Source organism: Leucoraja erinacea, chromosome 37, assembly GCF_028641065.1.
Source record: "Leucoraja erinacea ecotype New England chromosome 37, Leri_hhj_1, whole genome shotgun sequence".
Taxonomy (NCBI): Eukaryota; Metazoa; Chordata; class Chondrichthyes; order Rajiformes; family Rajidae; genus Leucoraja; species Leucoraja erinaceus.
The window spans coordinates 4704177-4719842 of NC_073413.1; the positions used below are offsets into that span (position 1 = coordinate 4704177).

Consider the following 15666-nt stretch of genomic DNA (forward strand, 5'->3'; position numbering starts at 1 on the left):
TGTTATAGGCAGGCCATTAAACTGATACTGTTTCGCAGGTAGATTGCTTGCAGGGAAGATCAAAGGACTTTATCCAGAACTGAAACTCATCCATAAACTACTGTTGGTTAAGAGAAAAGATCACATTGCTGTTTCTGGATTCTTAAAGACTGCTCATAATCAAATGTGGTGCACCTTATATTACAACAGTGATTACACTTCAAATAGCACTTCATTACCTGCAAAGCACTTTCGGATGGCCTGAAAGGTACAGAACAAGTGCAAGAATTTATTTCTTATTATCACAATGGTTTCAATATTCCTGGAGTTGAAGAGGAATTAATAGGCTGTAAACACTTTATTATCTTTAAATCCTCCCTTCTGCATTGCTTTTGTCAGTTCAATGAGCTGAGACACAATATATTTAACTTAAAGCCTTTAAAGAGCCTTAAAGAGGTAGTTCAATTGGCGTGAAGTCCTCACAGATCGGAGTATTGCATGTAAACTTCTATTATCCACTGCCCTCTGCTGGTCTCCTGGGCAGAAATTTGAATTAGAAAGCAGAGAACAAATAATTAAGAACTAGTCTGCTGCCATGATAGATGCAAGATAAATAGCAGACACTAGAGACTGCATATACTGGAATCTTGAGGGGAAAATAACCAACTGTTGAAACATTTGTACATGGATAGGAAAGGTTTAGAGGGGTGTGGGCCAAATGTGTGGGAAAATGAGACTAGTTGGACTGAAGGGCCCGTTCCTGTGTTGTGTGGCTCTGTAGCTGCTGGAAGGACTCAGCGGGTCAGGCAGCATCTGTGAAGAGAAACGGGCAGACGACGTTTGAGGTCGAAAAAGGGCATGGTGGAACTTAAACACAAAACACTGGAGTAACTCAGCGGGTCAGGTAGCATCTTTGCAGAGAAGAAATGGGTGACGTTTGAGGTCGAGAGTCTTCTTCAGACTGAGAAAGTCCTTCTTAAGTCCTCCCTCCACCACCTCCAGTTTAAATTCCATTTGGAATATTTTGGAGGACCAAGAAACCAAGAGAGTCAGGGGAGAAAGAGAAGTGATAGGGAAAGGGCCTTTTCCTATGTTGCTTAACTCTCTATGCTGGAGGGACTTGGCGGCATCAGTGGAGGGAACGACGACGTTAGAGGTCGAGAGCCGTCTTCAGACTGAGAGTCAGGGGAGAAAGAGAAGTGATAGGGAAAGGGTTGTGGTTTGTATGAGTCTATAACTGCTGGAACGGCGGTTTAGGCGGCATGAGTGGAGGGAAAAGGGGGCAGCCGACGTTCGAGGTCCAGAACCTTCCTCAGACAAGGTAAAACAGCAGCAAACAACATGGAGGGCGGGGACTCCTGTAATGGACGCTTCCCTGAGCCTATGTCGCTCCAGCAACGGGCTGTGGGGAGCATGCCAACAGGCACAAAGCCAAAACTGAGGCGGGTTATTTTCGTTTTTTTGAAGGACGGCAATTTATACGCCTTGGCTGACAAGATTCGAGTGAGGTAATGGTAAGCAGTAGGCCAATGAAAAGATGCTGAGAGGCGCACACGCACTCATTATTATGGGGCGTTTGATGGACGTTCGTCTTACCCAACAGGGGGGCGGGACATCGCGGCGTGATTGACGGCGCTTTCGCCCAATCGCGTGTCGAGTTCGGGTAGAAGTGGCGACGTCACGCGGATGGGCGGGCTCGCGGCTTGAGCGACGGCCGGGGTGTCCAATCCTGCGTCGGAGGGGCGGGATTTAGCTTGACCGACGTGCGTTTGAGCCATTCACAGCAGCCCGGTGTGCTGACGGGCATTGGTGGTGGCCAATGGTATTGTGGATCGGTGGCGAAGGCGTCGGTGGGGCAGCCAGTGGGAGGGACGGTAGGAGGGCCAGAGGGGGCGGTGCCCTGTGGCGGAGTTGAGTTGTGTTGTGTTGTGTTGTGTTGTGATGGTCGGCGAGAAAGTTTTCCGGCGAAACCTCCGGCTCGTTTTGCGTCGCGGAGCAAGGAGCGAAAACCCTTCAGAAGAATAGCGGGGATCGGAAGTCAATGGGATAGTCGGCGGCGCGCGAGAGCCGAGGTACTTTCCAGAAGATTCTGCGGGAGCCCCTGGGTTTGCGGTGAGTTCGGGCCAAATGGCTGTGAGGAGTTTTGGAGGGAGGAGGAGAAGAAGAGGGAACGCGTGGGTGGGAGGGTGAAGGCGAGGGGGGTGGAGCGGGGCTTTAGGAGGGACTGTGATTCGGGGGAGGAGTGAAGGGTTGGCAGGGGGAATCGGGGAGCCGAAGGAATGAGGGGGAGGGGAGGGGGAGGGGCAATGGATGCATTGGCGATGGAGGTTAGAGGAATGGGAATCTAGGTAGGTGGTGGGACACTGGCGGAGATGAAAAGGATAATGAGGGAAGGGTTGATTAGATACGGGGGTGCAGATAGTAGAAGGTGTGACAGGGAGGGGTGAATAAGGTGGTGGTAAGGATGAATTCAGTCTGGGGAGCGAATGGGATGGTAGAAGATGGGCAGCAGTGGTTGGGGGTAATGTGGATGGTTGGGGTGGAAGTAAGTAGGGATGGACGTGCAGTTTGGAACTGCAGATAGACACAAAATACTCAGTGGGCCAGGCAGTTTCTCTGAAGAGAAGGAATGGGTGACATTTTGGGTCGAGACCCTTCAGACTGTATTCTGTGGAGTTGAATGGGATGGAAGTGGAGAATGGACAGCAGTGGTTAAGGCCAATGAGGATGGCAGATACGTTCTGTGGATTGAATGAGGTGACCAGTGGTTGAGGGCAGCGAGGATGGCAGTAGGAATGGACGCAGTCTGGGAGACAGTGGGGTGTGTGTTTGGGTTGAAGGGGAAGGTGGACAAGATTATTTGTGAGGGGTGTGGGTGGGCGGAGAAATGAAGCTGACGGAATTCAAAGTAAGGATAGGTGCAGTCTGGGCAGTGAATGGGCATGGTTGTAAGTGGAAGGTAGACATAATTTGGGGGAGGGTGGGATGAAAGGAGAATGATTGGGTAGACAGAAAGAATGGAGAGGAAAGTTTGATTGTGGTTAATACTGCATTATCCCAGATGTGCTCTTTTTCTGCCCTCACCCCACCTTTTTAGTTATTCCTGGTTCACTTGATCTTCACATCCTTGAGGGTCTGGTATCTGCCTGATTATATTTGGTAAACACCTATGTTACTGAACTCATCACTTCCGTTCCTTCTAAATTATCCAAACCCTTCATGATAGCAAGACTATCTCTTACATCTGCACTGCTCACCGCAGACCTGCTAATTGACGATTATAGCCACGTCTACTAATAGCCATATATCTGCCATAAACCCTTTCCTGATGGCATCTCACTATTTCAGCGATCGGCTAATGAAAAGGCAGATAATAATAACTTTTTTACACATCTTTTCTGGTGATTGTGAGATGAGGAGAAAAGTAGTTAGTTTTCTCTTGAGTTAAAGTAATATTCTCTTCTTTGATGTGGGATTATTAATTCTGTAACCTTGGGCCATTAACTTCTCCTCAGCCACTTATTTTAATTATTCTCAGCCTGGTTACACACATTTGTCTCACTTGTAATAAAAGATAGCTTTTTTTCATGGAAATTTGTTCCATGCTAGGATTAGAATTGCTGTGGATTCCATCCAATTGCAGAAGTATCATTCAACCCTATAGTGGCCAGTCAGAATTTGAGGGCTGAGTAATAAAACAAAGCTAGTTTACTTCATTCATCTAATTTGAAGAAATTAAAACCTGAACGTATGTATAGAGCTTTGTAGCCACACATTTTTAAAATTTCATTTAAGATTTTCAGTGTTTTAAGTACTTACTTTTATCTAAACACTAAACATTGATTTGAATAAATGGGAGTGCACTCAGTGAGGAAATTGGAAGAGATTCAAATCAGAAATATTTCCACGTATTCATGGATGCAAAGCCTTTTTGGCTAAAAGTGACATAAAAAGGGAAACTTTATTAAATCATTGTTTCTTTTCTTTTTTTTCCCCCAAAAAGTAAAAGTGAACATCTGCTTTGGATGAATAGAGCCATCCTTAATGCTATTGTTTCTAAAATAAATTGTGCATAAGTTATAGACAAAATTAATAATCTACTTTGATAAATTTGAATTTATACTCATATTGGGTGTGGTGCATGAACAGTATAATTTACAATTAAATATATCCTGTAGTTTGAAAGCATGGATTCTGAGAAGGTCACATTAAAATTAAGCACATAAAAAATGAGTAGAGCACTAAGAGGAAATGAAGAGAACGAATACTGCAGATGGGGAGAGGGTTGCAAAGATCATTGAAGTATAATGAAAGAAAGACGTAATACTAATAGGGGGTTCCTACTCAGGATCTCCTTTCGGATGAGTAAAAGCTTTTTAGTCAGTAAAAATTTCATCATCACCTGTATGTTTCATCATTGCACACATTCTACAACTGACTGTTTGCAGAGGAAAGATGAGCTCTTTATGGCATTGTGCTGAACTAAATCAGTTATGTTTAAATATCTGTTAAGATGTTTTACAAGTTGGAACAGGGCATTAAAAAAAAAAAAAAAGTCTATGAAATATTCTGCTATGTTTAACTACAATTTTCTTCAAGTATTTTTCAAAACAATTTTTGATCAATGGTTGTAACCTACCTCTGAATTAAATTTACCTTTTTCCTCAATCCAGAAATTCAAAAACATAAATCCAGGTTGATGTTTAATTACAATAATGTTTTTCGGTTAGGCCCTGTCACGTGGATGTAAAGGATTGTGTTTACTCCTCTATCAACATAACTAGAGGAGGACAACTGGAAAATATCACTATGCCTTTTGAGGAGACTTACAATGTTCAGTTGGCTACCAGATTTTCAAATGTCAAAAAGTATCTTAATGCTGTATAATGGGTTGAGGCTTGCAAATTCTGATGGATCTGTATTGTTGATGGTTTTTGGCAGTTTAATGGCAGTTCCTTTTGCATCCCAGTAAATGTACTGAGTAATTTCCACTGTGCCTCAAATCGAGAAGCATGTTGTTGCATGGAACCTCAGGTTCACCAATTATTGCCATGTGGAAGCTACATTTTACAAATTATACTGTTCATGAAGAAAAAAATCCTGATCTCATCAACAATATCTTGTACGGAATTAGTTTCAAGAACTGAGCCCTGACTACCCTAGAGAGCCTCCTGGTTATAGACTTAAAAATGAAAAGTTGGAGGGGCAGGAGAGGGGGAGAACCAAGTTTTTACTTTTTGTATCTTTTAAGATGTGGAATACATGCAATTTTCTGGGGAAAGATTTTGTTTTCTGGTTATTCATATCAATTTTAGACAGCATTAATTCAAATAATTCCTCAAAGCGATCTCCACAATTGTTCGCCTTTATCTCTAAATCTCTAAAGATAATGCCAAACAGTATTCTGAGGTAAGAGACAAAAGAAATACATATATTTGAGGGATGATCATATTCTGATTAGGGAAGCTATAACTGGCAATTATTATTAATTTAACAGAAGAAATATCCCATGACGTTACATAAAAGCACAGTGAGACAAGTTTAAACATCGGGCCAATAGGAGGTAGGCTTCAAAATAAGTAGTGATATGGGAAGTTTTAGAAAGCGACTACTATGTCATTATGGTATCAAGAGTTTTAGGTGCAAATTTTACATCCTGAAAAAACACTATTTCCAAGTTCTATATCTCTTAACTTTATGTACGGTAATAAAAGAAATGTTCATTCTACATGCTTGTTCCATTTTCAGTATATTTAGATTGTCCTGTGAATAGGCTATCTACCAACCTTGTTTATTTGTATGAATTCTGTCAGATGCTCTTGAGCTGTACTTAAGTTCATTTATTTCTTTTGGGAACATTGAAGTACACCTGGGTTCAAAAAATCTCTTGTTAAAGCTTATAATTTCAAATGTTGAAGATAAATTGTCTGAAAAATGCACTACATGCAGGATTAACTGAAGAGGATCAGACTAAGCAGAGTTTATATTTGGATTGCAAAGTAATCACTGAAGGCTCAGAGAAACAGAAAGTGAAAGAAGAAGAAATGGGGTGTGGTAAAATTAAAAAAAAATTAAAGCAAAGGCATTCATTATTATGGAAGGGAAATGCAAATCGGTCTTAATCAAGGTTTAGTTTACATGTTCAGTGTTTGGTCATCACTTTCCATTTAAAGAGGTCAAGGCAGTAATAAGAGTACTAGTTGTTTGAACTAGTACTATGTTGTTGAACATCAGCATTGTTGAGGATTGTCCCAATGTGGATTGAATTGATAATCTTTCTCACGTGCTTACATTATCTTCCTACTCCTTGCCTTTTCTATTCATAAACATTTTCTTTGTGCATCTTTTTGTTTATATGCACTGAAATGTTACTATTTGAGAAAAGAAGAATTGTAAAAATTGGCCAGAAATTTGGACCCGTTTGATATCTATATTGATTGATTTTACTTCGGAGTCACGTGAGTGACTACGTGAAGAACCCACCCAGCGCGCAGGCGCGGCATTACGTCAGCAGTGCAACAGCGGCAGCAGCTGGAGCCAGGCTCTCCAGCTGCAGCATAAAGACGAGACCTCAGGTAAGTGCCTTTTTTGTTTCAGAGTCGCGCTAGAGAGAATAATGGCCTCTCGCAAGCGACCAGCCAGGAGGACTGCCTGCCCTACTCCACCCGAGGACGGGTCCATAGCGGGACGGCAGCCTCTCGCAGCGGAGGAGCTTTTTCAACGCTCCCGCTCACCCGACACCGAGCCGCCCCCAGTGCTGCAAATCTCAACGCCCCGCACAGGGAGGAAGGCGACACAGAAAACCGACCGGCCGGTGTCCTCCGATGATTCGGAGGAACGGGAACACTCTCCCCCACCGAAAAGGGGAGACGTTCGGATGAGCTGCATGAGGCAGCTCCTCGAACGTATGATTAATGAGGAGATGCGGCATCTCCCAGGAGGACGGGCTTTGGCCTCCTCCTCTCCACACCCTTCTGTACCCTCTATATTCGAGGGCAGTAAGGGAGGCCAGGACTGGGCTGGCCTATCCCAAGGGCAGGCGGAGGATATCGTCAGCATGCCGGGCGTGCCGGAAGAAGAGCTACTGGGTGTAGTGGGCCGATATGCGGCACCACCAACAACTGGGATGGTGTTGCCACCCAGAATGGCGGCAACTATAAACAGGCTGTCCAACAACCCGCTGCAGGACAAGGCTGTCCAGCAGGCCCTTGACAACTACATCGCGCCCGAAAATTGCGAGGCGCTGAGGGTCAAGACGGTAAATGGGCAGATCTGGAACCAGCTGGGGCAGCACATAAGGGCTCAGGAGGTAAAAATGCAGCGAGTCCTGAAGCTACACTCAGCAGCCGTCACCGCCTTTGCTCGGTCAGTTGGGGAGGAAGACCTGACCATACCCCAGCAAGATGCCCTCGCACTGATGTGCGGCACCACGTACGAGCTAAACAACCTACGGCGGGACAACATCAGGCCTGCCCTCAACCCAACATATGCGGGCCTCTGTAAAGCTCCAGCGCCCGAACGACAGGCGCTGCTATTTGGTGCGGATCTGGCCAAAAGGCTCAAGGAGTTGGAAGAGGCGGCAAAACCAGTAGGCCTCATGAGGGCAGGGCCAGGACCGAGCAGGGCGAAGACACCCAGTTGGCCGCACGCCTCGGCAGCCACCAGCAGATACCGAGCTGGTGAAAGCCTGGTGACCGCCTCCCACTACCCCCAGTGCTCTTTTTTAGAGCGGGGCCCAGGGCGGAGCCGTGGGAAGATGCGCCGCCCCACCGCAGCACCAACACGGACAACCTTGGGCCAGACCCACCGGAAACGACCCCACAAATGAACATGGAGGTAGGTGGGTCTGGTTCCTGTCAACATACACAGACAAAGGGTGTAGTATTAACAGGGGGACGTTTGAGGTTCTTCAAGCATGTTTGGTGCTCCCTTACTAACAATCAGTTTATACTCAACAGTATTAGTGGATACAAGATTGAATTCAAACCAGGCGCAGAACAGACAGTGCAGCACATGCCCCAAAGGGTGTTCCTTCCCTCGGCAGTTGAGAAGGTAGAAGGACAAGCTGAACTTGATCGGCTCGTGGCTAAAGGCATCATAGAAATGACCACACACGAGCCGCAAGAATTTGTATCAAATATTTTTCTCAAAACTAAAAAAAGATGGTGGATGTCGCATTATTATTGACCTGACATCACTTAATCAGTCTGTTGAGTATCAACATTTCAAAATGGAGACATTTGTCACTGCCAGACAACTGATCTCCAAGGGATACTACATGGCAAGCATAGATATCAAAGATGCTTACTATTTGGTACCCATTCATAAAGATTACTTTAAATATCTGAAATTTATCTGGAGGGGCCAGCTATGGCAGTACCGAGCTTTGCCCAATGGTTTAACGACAGCTCCCAGACTATTTACGAAAATTCTTAAAGTGGCCATGAAGAAATTGAGAGAATTAAAACATTTAGTAGTGGCCTATCTGGACGATGTTCTCATATTAGGAAGAACACGGGATCAAGCTGTCGCAGGAGTGTTAGCCACTAAACAACTCCTTGAAACTTTGGGTTTTATCCTCCACCCAGATAAATCAATATTGGAGCCTACTACTAACATGGATTACTTAGGCTTCACTATTGACACGATTCACATGACTGTCACTCTGCCCAGAAACAAAACAGTTTCACTCATTGAAGCTTGTAGCCATTTAATTGCCACACCGCAACCTAGAATACGGCATGTAGCCAGAGTTATTGGCTCTATAGTAGCAGCATTTCCGGCTGCCCAACATGGGCCCTTGCATTATCAAAATCTCCAAAGAGCAAGGACTCATGCATTACGCCTTCATAGGGGGCATTATGATCGCAAAATGGATTTACCCGCTGAAGCCAAATTAGAACTTCAGTGGTGGGTTGACAATATTTGGCACAGTCACAGTCCTATCACCGTAACCAATCCTAACATAACCATTGCAACGGATGCCAGTGCTTTAGGCTGGGGAGCTACTAACTCCAAAGACAGCACAGGTGGCAGATGGACTAATTCAGAGGCATCGCTACTACACTCACTGGGCATTAACTTTTTGGAAATGCTCGCCGCCTTTTATGGGCTAAAAGCATATGCATCTGGTATGCGACACGTGCATGTTAGAATTATGATCGACAACACTACGGCAGTATCTTATATCCAGCACATGGGTGGCATTAAATCAGTATCATGCGACAAATTAACTGCTATAATCTGGCAATGGTGTGTCGAGAGACATATTTGGCTATCAGCTGCCTATTTACCAGGCAAGCTAAATTTAGAGGCGGACACCAGGTCACGAAAATTCAACGACAACATCGAATGGATGTTGGACCCAAAATCATTTGCTAAAATTATCAAGCAATATGGTACGCCAGATATAGATTTGTTTGCGTCTAGGTTAAATCACCAACTACCCATGTATGTGGCTTGGGAACCAGACCCAGAGGCAGCAGCGGTAGATGCCTTCACGCTGGACTGGGGAAATTTCTTTTTCTATGCTTTCCCTCCCTTCTGCCTCATCAGTCGGGTACTCCAGAAAATTCAGGCAGACTCAGCCTCTGGCATTCTGGTCGTGCCCGACTGGCCTACCCAACCATGGTTCCCAATGTTCCACGACATGGTGGTAGAGACACCAATGGTCCTTCAACACCACCCCCAATTATTGACTCACCCGGTAACTGGCATTAGCCATCCATGCCACCAAAAATTGAAACTCCTGGTTTCCAGATTTTGAACAGGCCTTACCGGGGATTGGGGTTATCAGACAGAAAAATCACCACCATGTCGGCATCCCTGCGAGTTTCCACCAAGAAACAGTACCTGACCTTCATCAGGAAATGGGAACAGTACTGTCTGGACGCAGGGACATCCTACACGACGACTTCGATCTCGGATGTGCTGGAGTTCCTGGCCCACCTGCACCATGATCTCAAGATGAGCTACAATGCCATCAACACGGCTCGGAGCGCACTGTCCGCATATCTAATGCCGATAGAACAGCATAGTGTGGGATCCCACCCTCTAGTCATCAGACTCCTTAAGGGGATCTTTAATACCAAACCCCCTACACCTAGATACACTCACATGTGGGATGTGAGTGTAGTTCTCACACACCTTCGAGGTTGGCCTCCGGTGGGATCCCTGAGCCTGGAACAGGCCACTTACAAAACCCTCATGCTCATGGCGCTTGTCTCAGCTCAAAGGGTCCAGTCGCTCCATCAGCTTAATCTAAACTACATGGTGACCACCCCAGATACCATTACTTTCACTATGCCGGGGTTGGTAAAACAAAGTAGACCAGGTACATCAAACTCCCCGATGATCTTCCGGGCTTACCCTCCAGAACCTAGGCTGTGTGTGGTGACCCACCTTCAACATTATCTAGACACTACCCAAACGCTAAGAGGGAGAGAGAAAGCCTTATGGGTTAGCCACAGGAAGCCTTTTGGACGGGTAACCAGCCAAACATTATCCAGATGGTTGAAACAGGTCCTCAGCATGGCAGGGATTAACACTAATGTTTTTAAATCCCATTCAACCAGGGCAGCGTCCACCTCAGCGGCGGATAGGATGCAGGTTCCCCTCGACCACATCCTCAGGGCAGCGGGATGGTCAAGGGAATCGACATTCCAACGATTTTACAACAAACCGCTGATGGAACAGGACGTCTTTGCGGATACTGTTTTACAAACCGCAAAGTTATGATTTAAAGCCCATGGGAGCTATTTTGTTTTTGTTATAGTTTAATAAAATATTTCTTTTATAACTAAACAAACTTGTTGGTCTCTAGCTACCACTTCCTCCCTCGATGACCTTTCGGCAGTGAGTGATATAACTGTTACACGGTTTGAAATCACAGACCTTTGAAGTCTTCACGTAGTCACTCACGTGACTCCGAAGTAAAATAGTAAGATTAAACGAGTACTTACCAGTACGAAGTTTGATCTGTATTTTATGAGGAGTTACGATGAGGGATTACGTGCCCTCCGCTCCCACCCTCATTATATAGATCAAATTCGGACTAATGTCTCGTTGGTCTTCACTATCTTTACTTCAACTAGTGTCTATCTGTGATTCCACACCGCTGCTTGGAAGTATGCCGCGCCTGCGCGCTGGGTGGGTTCTTCACGTAATCCCTCATCGTAACTCCTCATAAAATACAGATCAAACTTCGTACTGGTAAGTACTCGTTTAATCTTACTATTTTATCACTAAATGCCTCTTCAGTTCCCTCTTAAATATAATGATGTTAGCAGCCTCTTCCTCCTCTCTGGGCAAGTACCTCGACCTGCTCACCTTGCTCTGTATCAATAATTGTATCCATTCTGTTTGATTACATGCAGTCTCTTAAGCTTCAGCTGTGGTTTGTTGAGGTCATGTAAGGTTTAACATATTGATACCTTTGACCTTGAACCAGTTCAATAGGATCTCCTGTCAACCTGTAGACTAAACAAAAATGATGACTCAATACCACACAACAAAATTGCAATTAGGTCAACATTCTTTAAGATTGTGCAAGTATAATTCTCGTATATTGATTTTTATAGGATAAATAAAAGTGCCTATTCAGATGACTCAATAGACCTTTGGAAAGGTTAATTTGTACCATTGGGCTGTTGGAACATTGTCTAACGCTCCCATGCTTTTCAAGCCAGTTTGAAATTTGCCCGAGTTCTTTTGAGTTTTATGTGACTTTGAAAAAAACTTTTAAAGAAAACATTTAATTTTAGTACTTTGTGTAAGCGCTCAAAATAATTATCAAAATGTCTATCTGAGAAGGAATAATTCTAGCTAGAAATCATAAATTGATTCGCTAGTTATCTGCATCAGAGTTATCTGCATCAGTTTCAAATGTCCTCTGCAGACATCTATGCAAGAGCATTCTCTGTTTCATCTTCCAATGTTTTGATGATACTACACATGCCATTTTCAAATATTGATTAGCGCATCCAAACTAATCAAGTATGAAAAATTACAAGCTGAGCATGTAACTGGTGTACAATTTGAATCGTGAGTTTACTTCTCCCATGCAAATCTGATATTAAAAGGTAAGCAACTCTTCAAGTTTAACGGTGCTAATATTCTAATAGATTTAATTTAATTTAAGCATCATAATTTAGTAATGGACTGACTAGTTTTGTAATCTGTTGCAAGTTTTTTGAACAGCTGAAGTTCTGTTGATATCAAATACTGAAACTAAAACTTTAAAAAAGTATCCTTTTAAATGACATTTTCAAGCCCTCAGCCCTCATCCATTTCTCTACATACTGTCAGTGATTTTTTTTTTTGTAATCCTGTTGTTACATTGTAAAACGTCTGGTACATTGAGAACTTTTGTTTTCAAAATGTTGGTCATGTGCTTATGCTTGGGTTTTTAGCATTGCCCTTTAGCATTGTCGTTTGAAGCTCTATTGTATTGTTTTTAATCTGTTCTGTAGGTCGTAAAAAACTAGTTGGTGTTGGGATAGTCCTATTTTGTATTGTAGTAATCCCCGGAATAAACCTTGTTTTTATTTAAGGCTTTCTTTTACTTTGGGAAGTGTTTTTTTTACGGCCAATAAAGCACTGTTGGAAGTGGGGTAGCCAGTTCAGTGTTTAACAATGCTTCTACAAAAAAGTGTGAAAATGGCACAAAGTCTAATTTAATTATATTTGTCGAACGATGATGCTTGTATCACACGCTATACTTCAGTATAGTGCTATGAAATCCTCAATGCCCACTGGAGAAAGCAGAAGAAGTCCTTGTGCAATAATTATTTGTACTATTGCAGTGGAATGCCAGACCTATGCTATGGGAGTTAAACCACATACTGTGGACAGAGTTTGAAAATGTATTGTCTTTGGGTGCCAGCACAGAGATGTCCTTATGAATCCAAAGGTGTCCATTTATCTAGCTTTTACTCATTGTAAATATATTAAAGTGCTTCTTGTGTTTAATGTTATGGCAGATTAACTTCAGATATGTTCTTCTGTTTTGAAATGTATATTTAATGCTCTTCATGTTTGTTTACTGTGCTGGCACTTCTAAGACTTCTCGTCTGATTTGTGCTTTGCTCAGAATTTTAGCGACCCATTTTATTGTTTATGTTGAAAACCCAAAATGTTGTCTGACCATTTTTATTCCAGATACTGCCTGGCATGCTGAGTTCCTCCAGCAGTGCTTTTTGCTCAAGATTCCAGCATTTGCAATTTTTTGTTTCTCTATGTTTGACAGACTATTCTGTTTAATTTTGTTTTAATATTGTCTTTTGCACCTCATTGTCGATTTTTAATTGAATGTTTAACCTGAGCGTTTCTCTATTCATCATATGGACTGTACAGAATCCACGGGTAAGATTTTACAATCTTGGCTCAATTCTTCTCCCCTCAACTGGAATACCTAATCATAAATTTGTGTACCTTTTATCCACCGAGGGAATTTATGTCTATCATCTTGTTTGTGGTTAATGTACCATTCCAAGCCAATGCTAAGATTACACTGGATGAATTACACACTGTTGAGATGGAGAATCTTGATGTTCTGTTCATCATCGTTGATGACTTCAATCAAGCAAATCTCAGGCCCGTACTGCGCAAATACCAGCAGCATGTCTCCTGCCTCACACTGAGTTTAACATTCTAGACCACTGCTATACCACCAAAGTACACCAATCCCTTCCCTTCATTTCACCCCGTCAGATCAGCTGCCGGTGCTGCTGCTGCCTGCTTTCAGACTGGCATTGAAACACGAGGCAGCAACAATGAGAGCAACACAGCAATAGACTGAAGAGGATGACTGGCTTGACTCGGAGGATGGGAACATGTTCAAGATCACTACATCCAGACAATGAATATACACCTTAGACTGAACCTTCCTGATCTCACCTTGCCGGACAATTTAATTCTCCTTCCCATTCCTTCACAGACTTTTCTGTCCTAGATCTCTTCCATTGTCAGAGTGAGGCTAAATGCAAATTGGAGGAACAGTACCTCATATTTCGCTTGGGCAGCTTACAGCCCACTGGTATGAATATTGATTTCTCTCACTTCAGGTAGCCCCGGCATTCCCTCTCTCACTATCCCTCCCCCACCCATCACACTAGCTTCTCGTTTTCACCCTACAAACAGCTAACAATGGCCTGTTTCCTTTATCATTGTTACTTTTTTGCATATCTTTTATTCGTCGTTCATTATATCTCCAGATTACCGATTACATCTCTCATTTCCCTTATCCCTAATCAGTCTGAAGAAGGTTCTCGACCCGAAACATCACCCATTCCTGCTCTCCAGAGATGGTGCCAAGTTACTCCAGCTTTTTGTGTCTACCTTAGTCATTACTGGTTTCATCAAGAAATGCATTGACAACTGCATTCCACCAAAGACTATTGGGGTCTATACTAAGCATAAATGTTGAATGAACTGGGAGATTCAATCTCTGCTGAAGTCCAGTTTCAAGACTTTCAAGAAGGTCGAGCCTGTGCTGTACTAGAAGTCGAAGTATGATCTCCATGTCTACCAGGGATGCCAGCAGCGAATACCAGGATACGTTAGAAGCTCAAATCAATCGAGCGGATGCCAGACAACAGGGGTGGGCCTGAACATAGGCTATAAGCTGAAATCAATGGGTCACCAATTATTGCCCTTCCCTGTTTGCTCTGTGAAGTTAGTAATAAGCTGCTTTGTTGAGCCATTGCTGGTCATATGGTGAAGATACTCCCATGTGTTTCTGGAGAGGGTTCCAGGTGTAGTGATGTTGAAAAAAATACTGATATTTCCAAATGAGGATAGTGTAAGGTTTGGAAAGAAACCAACAGGTGGCTGTGTCCAGTGAGCCTGCTGCTGTTTTCTTTGGTGCTACAGGTTACAGGTTTTGGAGATGATATTGGAATAGCCCAAGTGAGCACCTCGGCATTCTGTAGATGGTGCACCAGTGACTGAGGAAGTGCAAAGCGTTATTCTGTTGGCATTGAATTTCTTGAGTGTTGATGGAGCTGCATGCATCCATGTAGGTGTAGAGTATTTCATCACATGTGATTCGTGCAGTATTAATGGTGGTAAGGTTTTAGAATGTTTTAAATAACATATGTCAGTTTGTAGTTGTGGGAGTTGGTTTTAACAAGAATAACATGTATTCTACCTTATTAAATTTAAGTGGCTTCACAGTGCGATTATCAAACAAAACTTGACACTGAGCCACATAGAGGATGAGTTCAAATCGCCAAAAGTTTGATTGTTGTGATAGTTTTCAAGGCAAATCTTAAAGGAAGAAAGGGAGGCTGGGAGGAAATGACAGAGTTTAAGGCCCTGCAACTGAAGTCATGGTTACCAACAGTGTAGTAATTGAGTTTGGGAGTGTCTGAAGTCTGCAGTCGGTAAAGTGCTTGGAGGGTAATGAGTTTGGAAGAGATGATAGTTGGAAGAGATGATAGAGAGAGTTTGAGGAGGGATGTGGTTGTGGAGAATCACTTTGGTGGGCAAGTCTTTGAGGGATTCTCCAAACAAGGATAAGAATTTTAAAATTATTCTCTGAGAGTTTAGCAATGAATGTACAGTGATGGATTAATGAAGTGGTGGAAGTTAGGAAAGGGGAAGTGGAAATTTGTAAAGCCTTAGGGTTATGGAAGTAGTAAGTAGAAAGCCAGCTAGGAAAAAGTCTGAAGAATTAAGTAATGAATG

At 43.3% G+C, this 15666-nt stretch overlaps 1 protein-coding gene across 3 annotated transcripts in view; it reads left to right on the plus strand.

Moving 5' to 3' along the window:
* The first annotated feature begins 1828 nt into the window (after window positions 1–1828).
* The window catches only part of tnrc6ba (trinucleotide repeat containing adaptor 6Ba), a 140570-nt gene continuing 126732 nt past the window's right edge, over window positions 1829–15666 (plus strand). For 2 of the 3 annotated variants that reach the window (XM_055663122.1, XM_055663123.1), the window contains exon 1: window positions 1829–2091. The gene's annotated coding sequence lies outside the window, so the exon portion shown is untranslated. The remainder of the gene's footprint in view (window positions 2092–15666) is intronic. The other variant, XM_055663124.1, reaches the window with a different exon arrangement.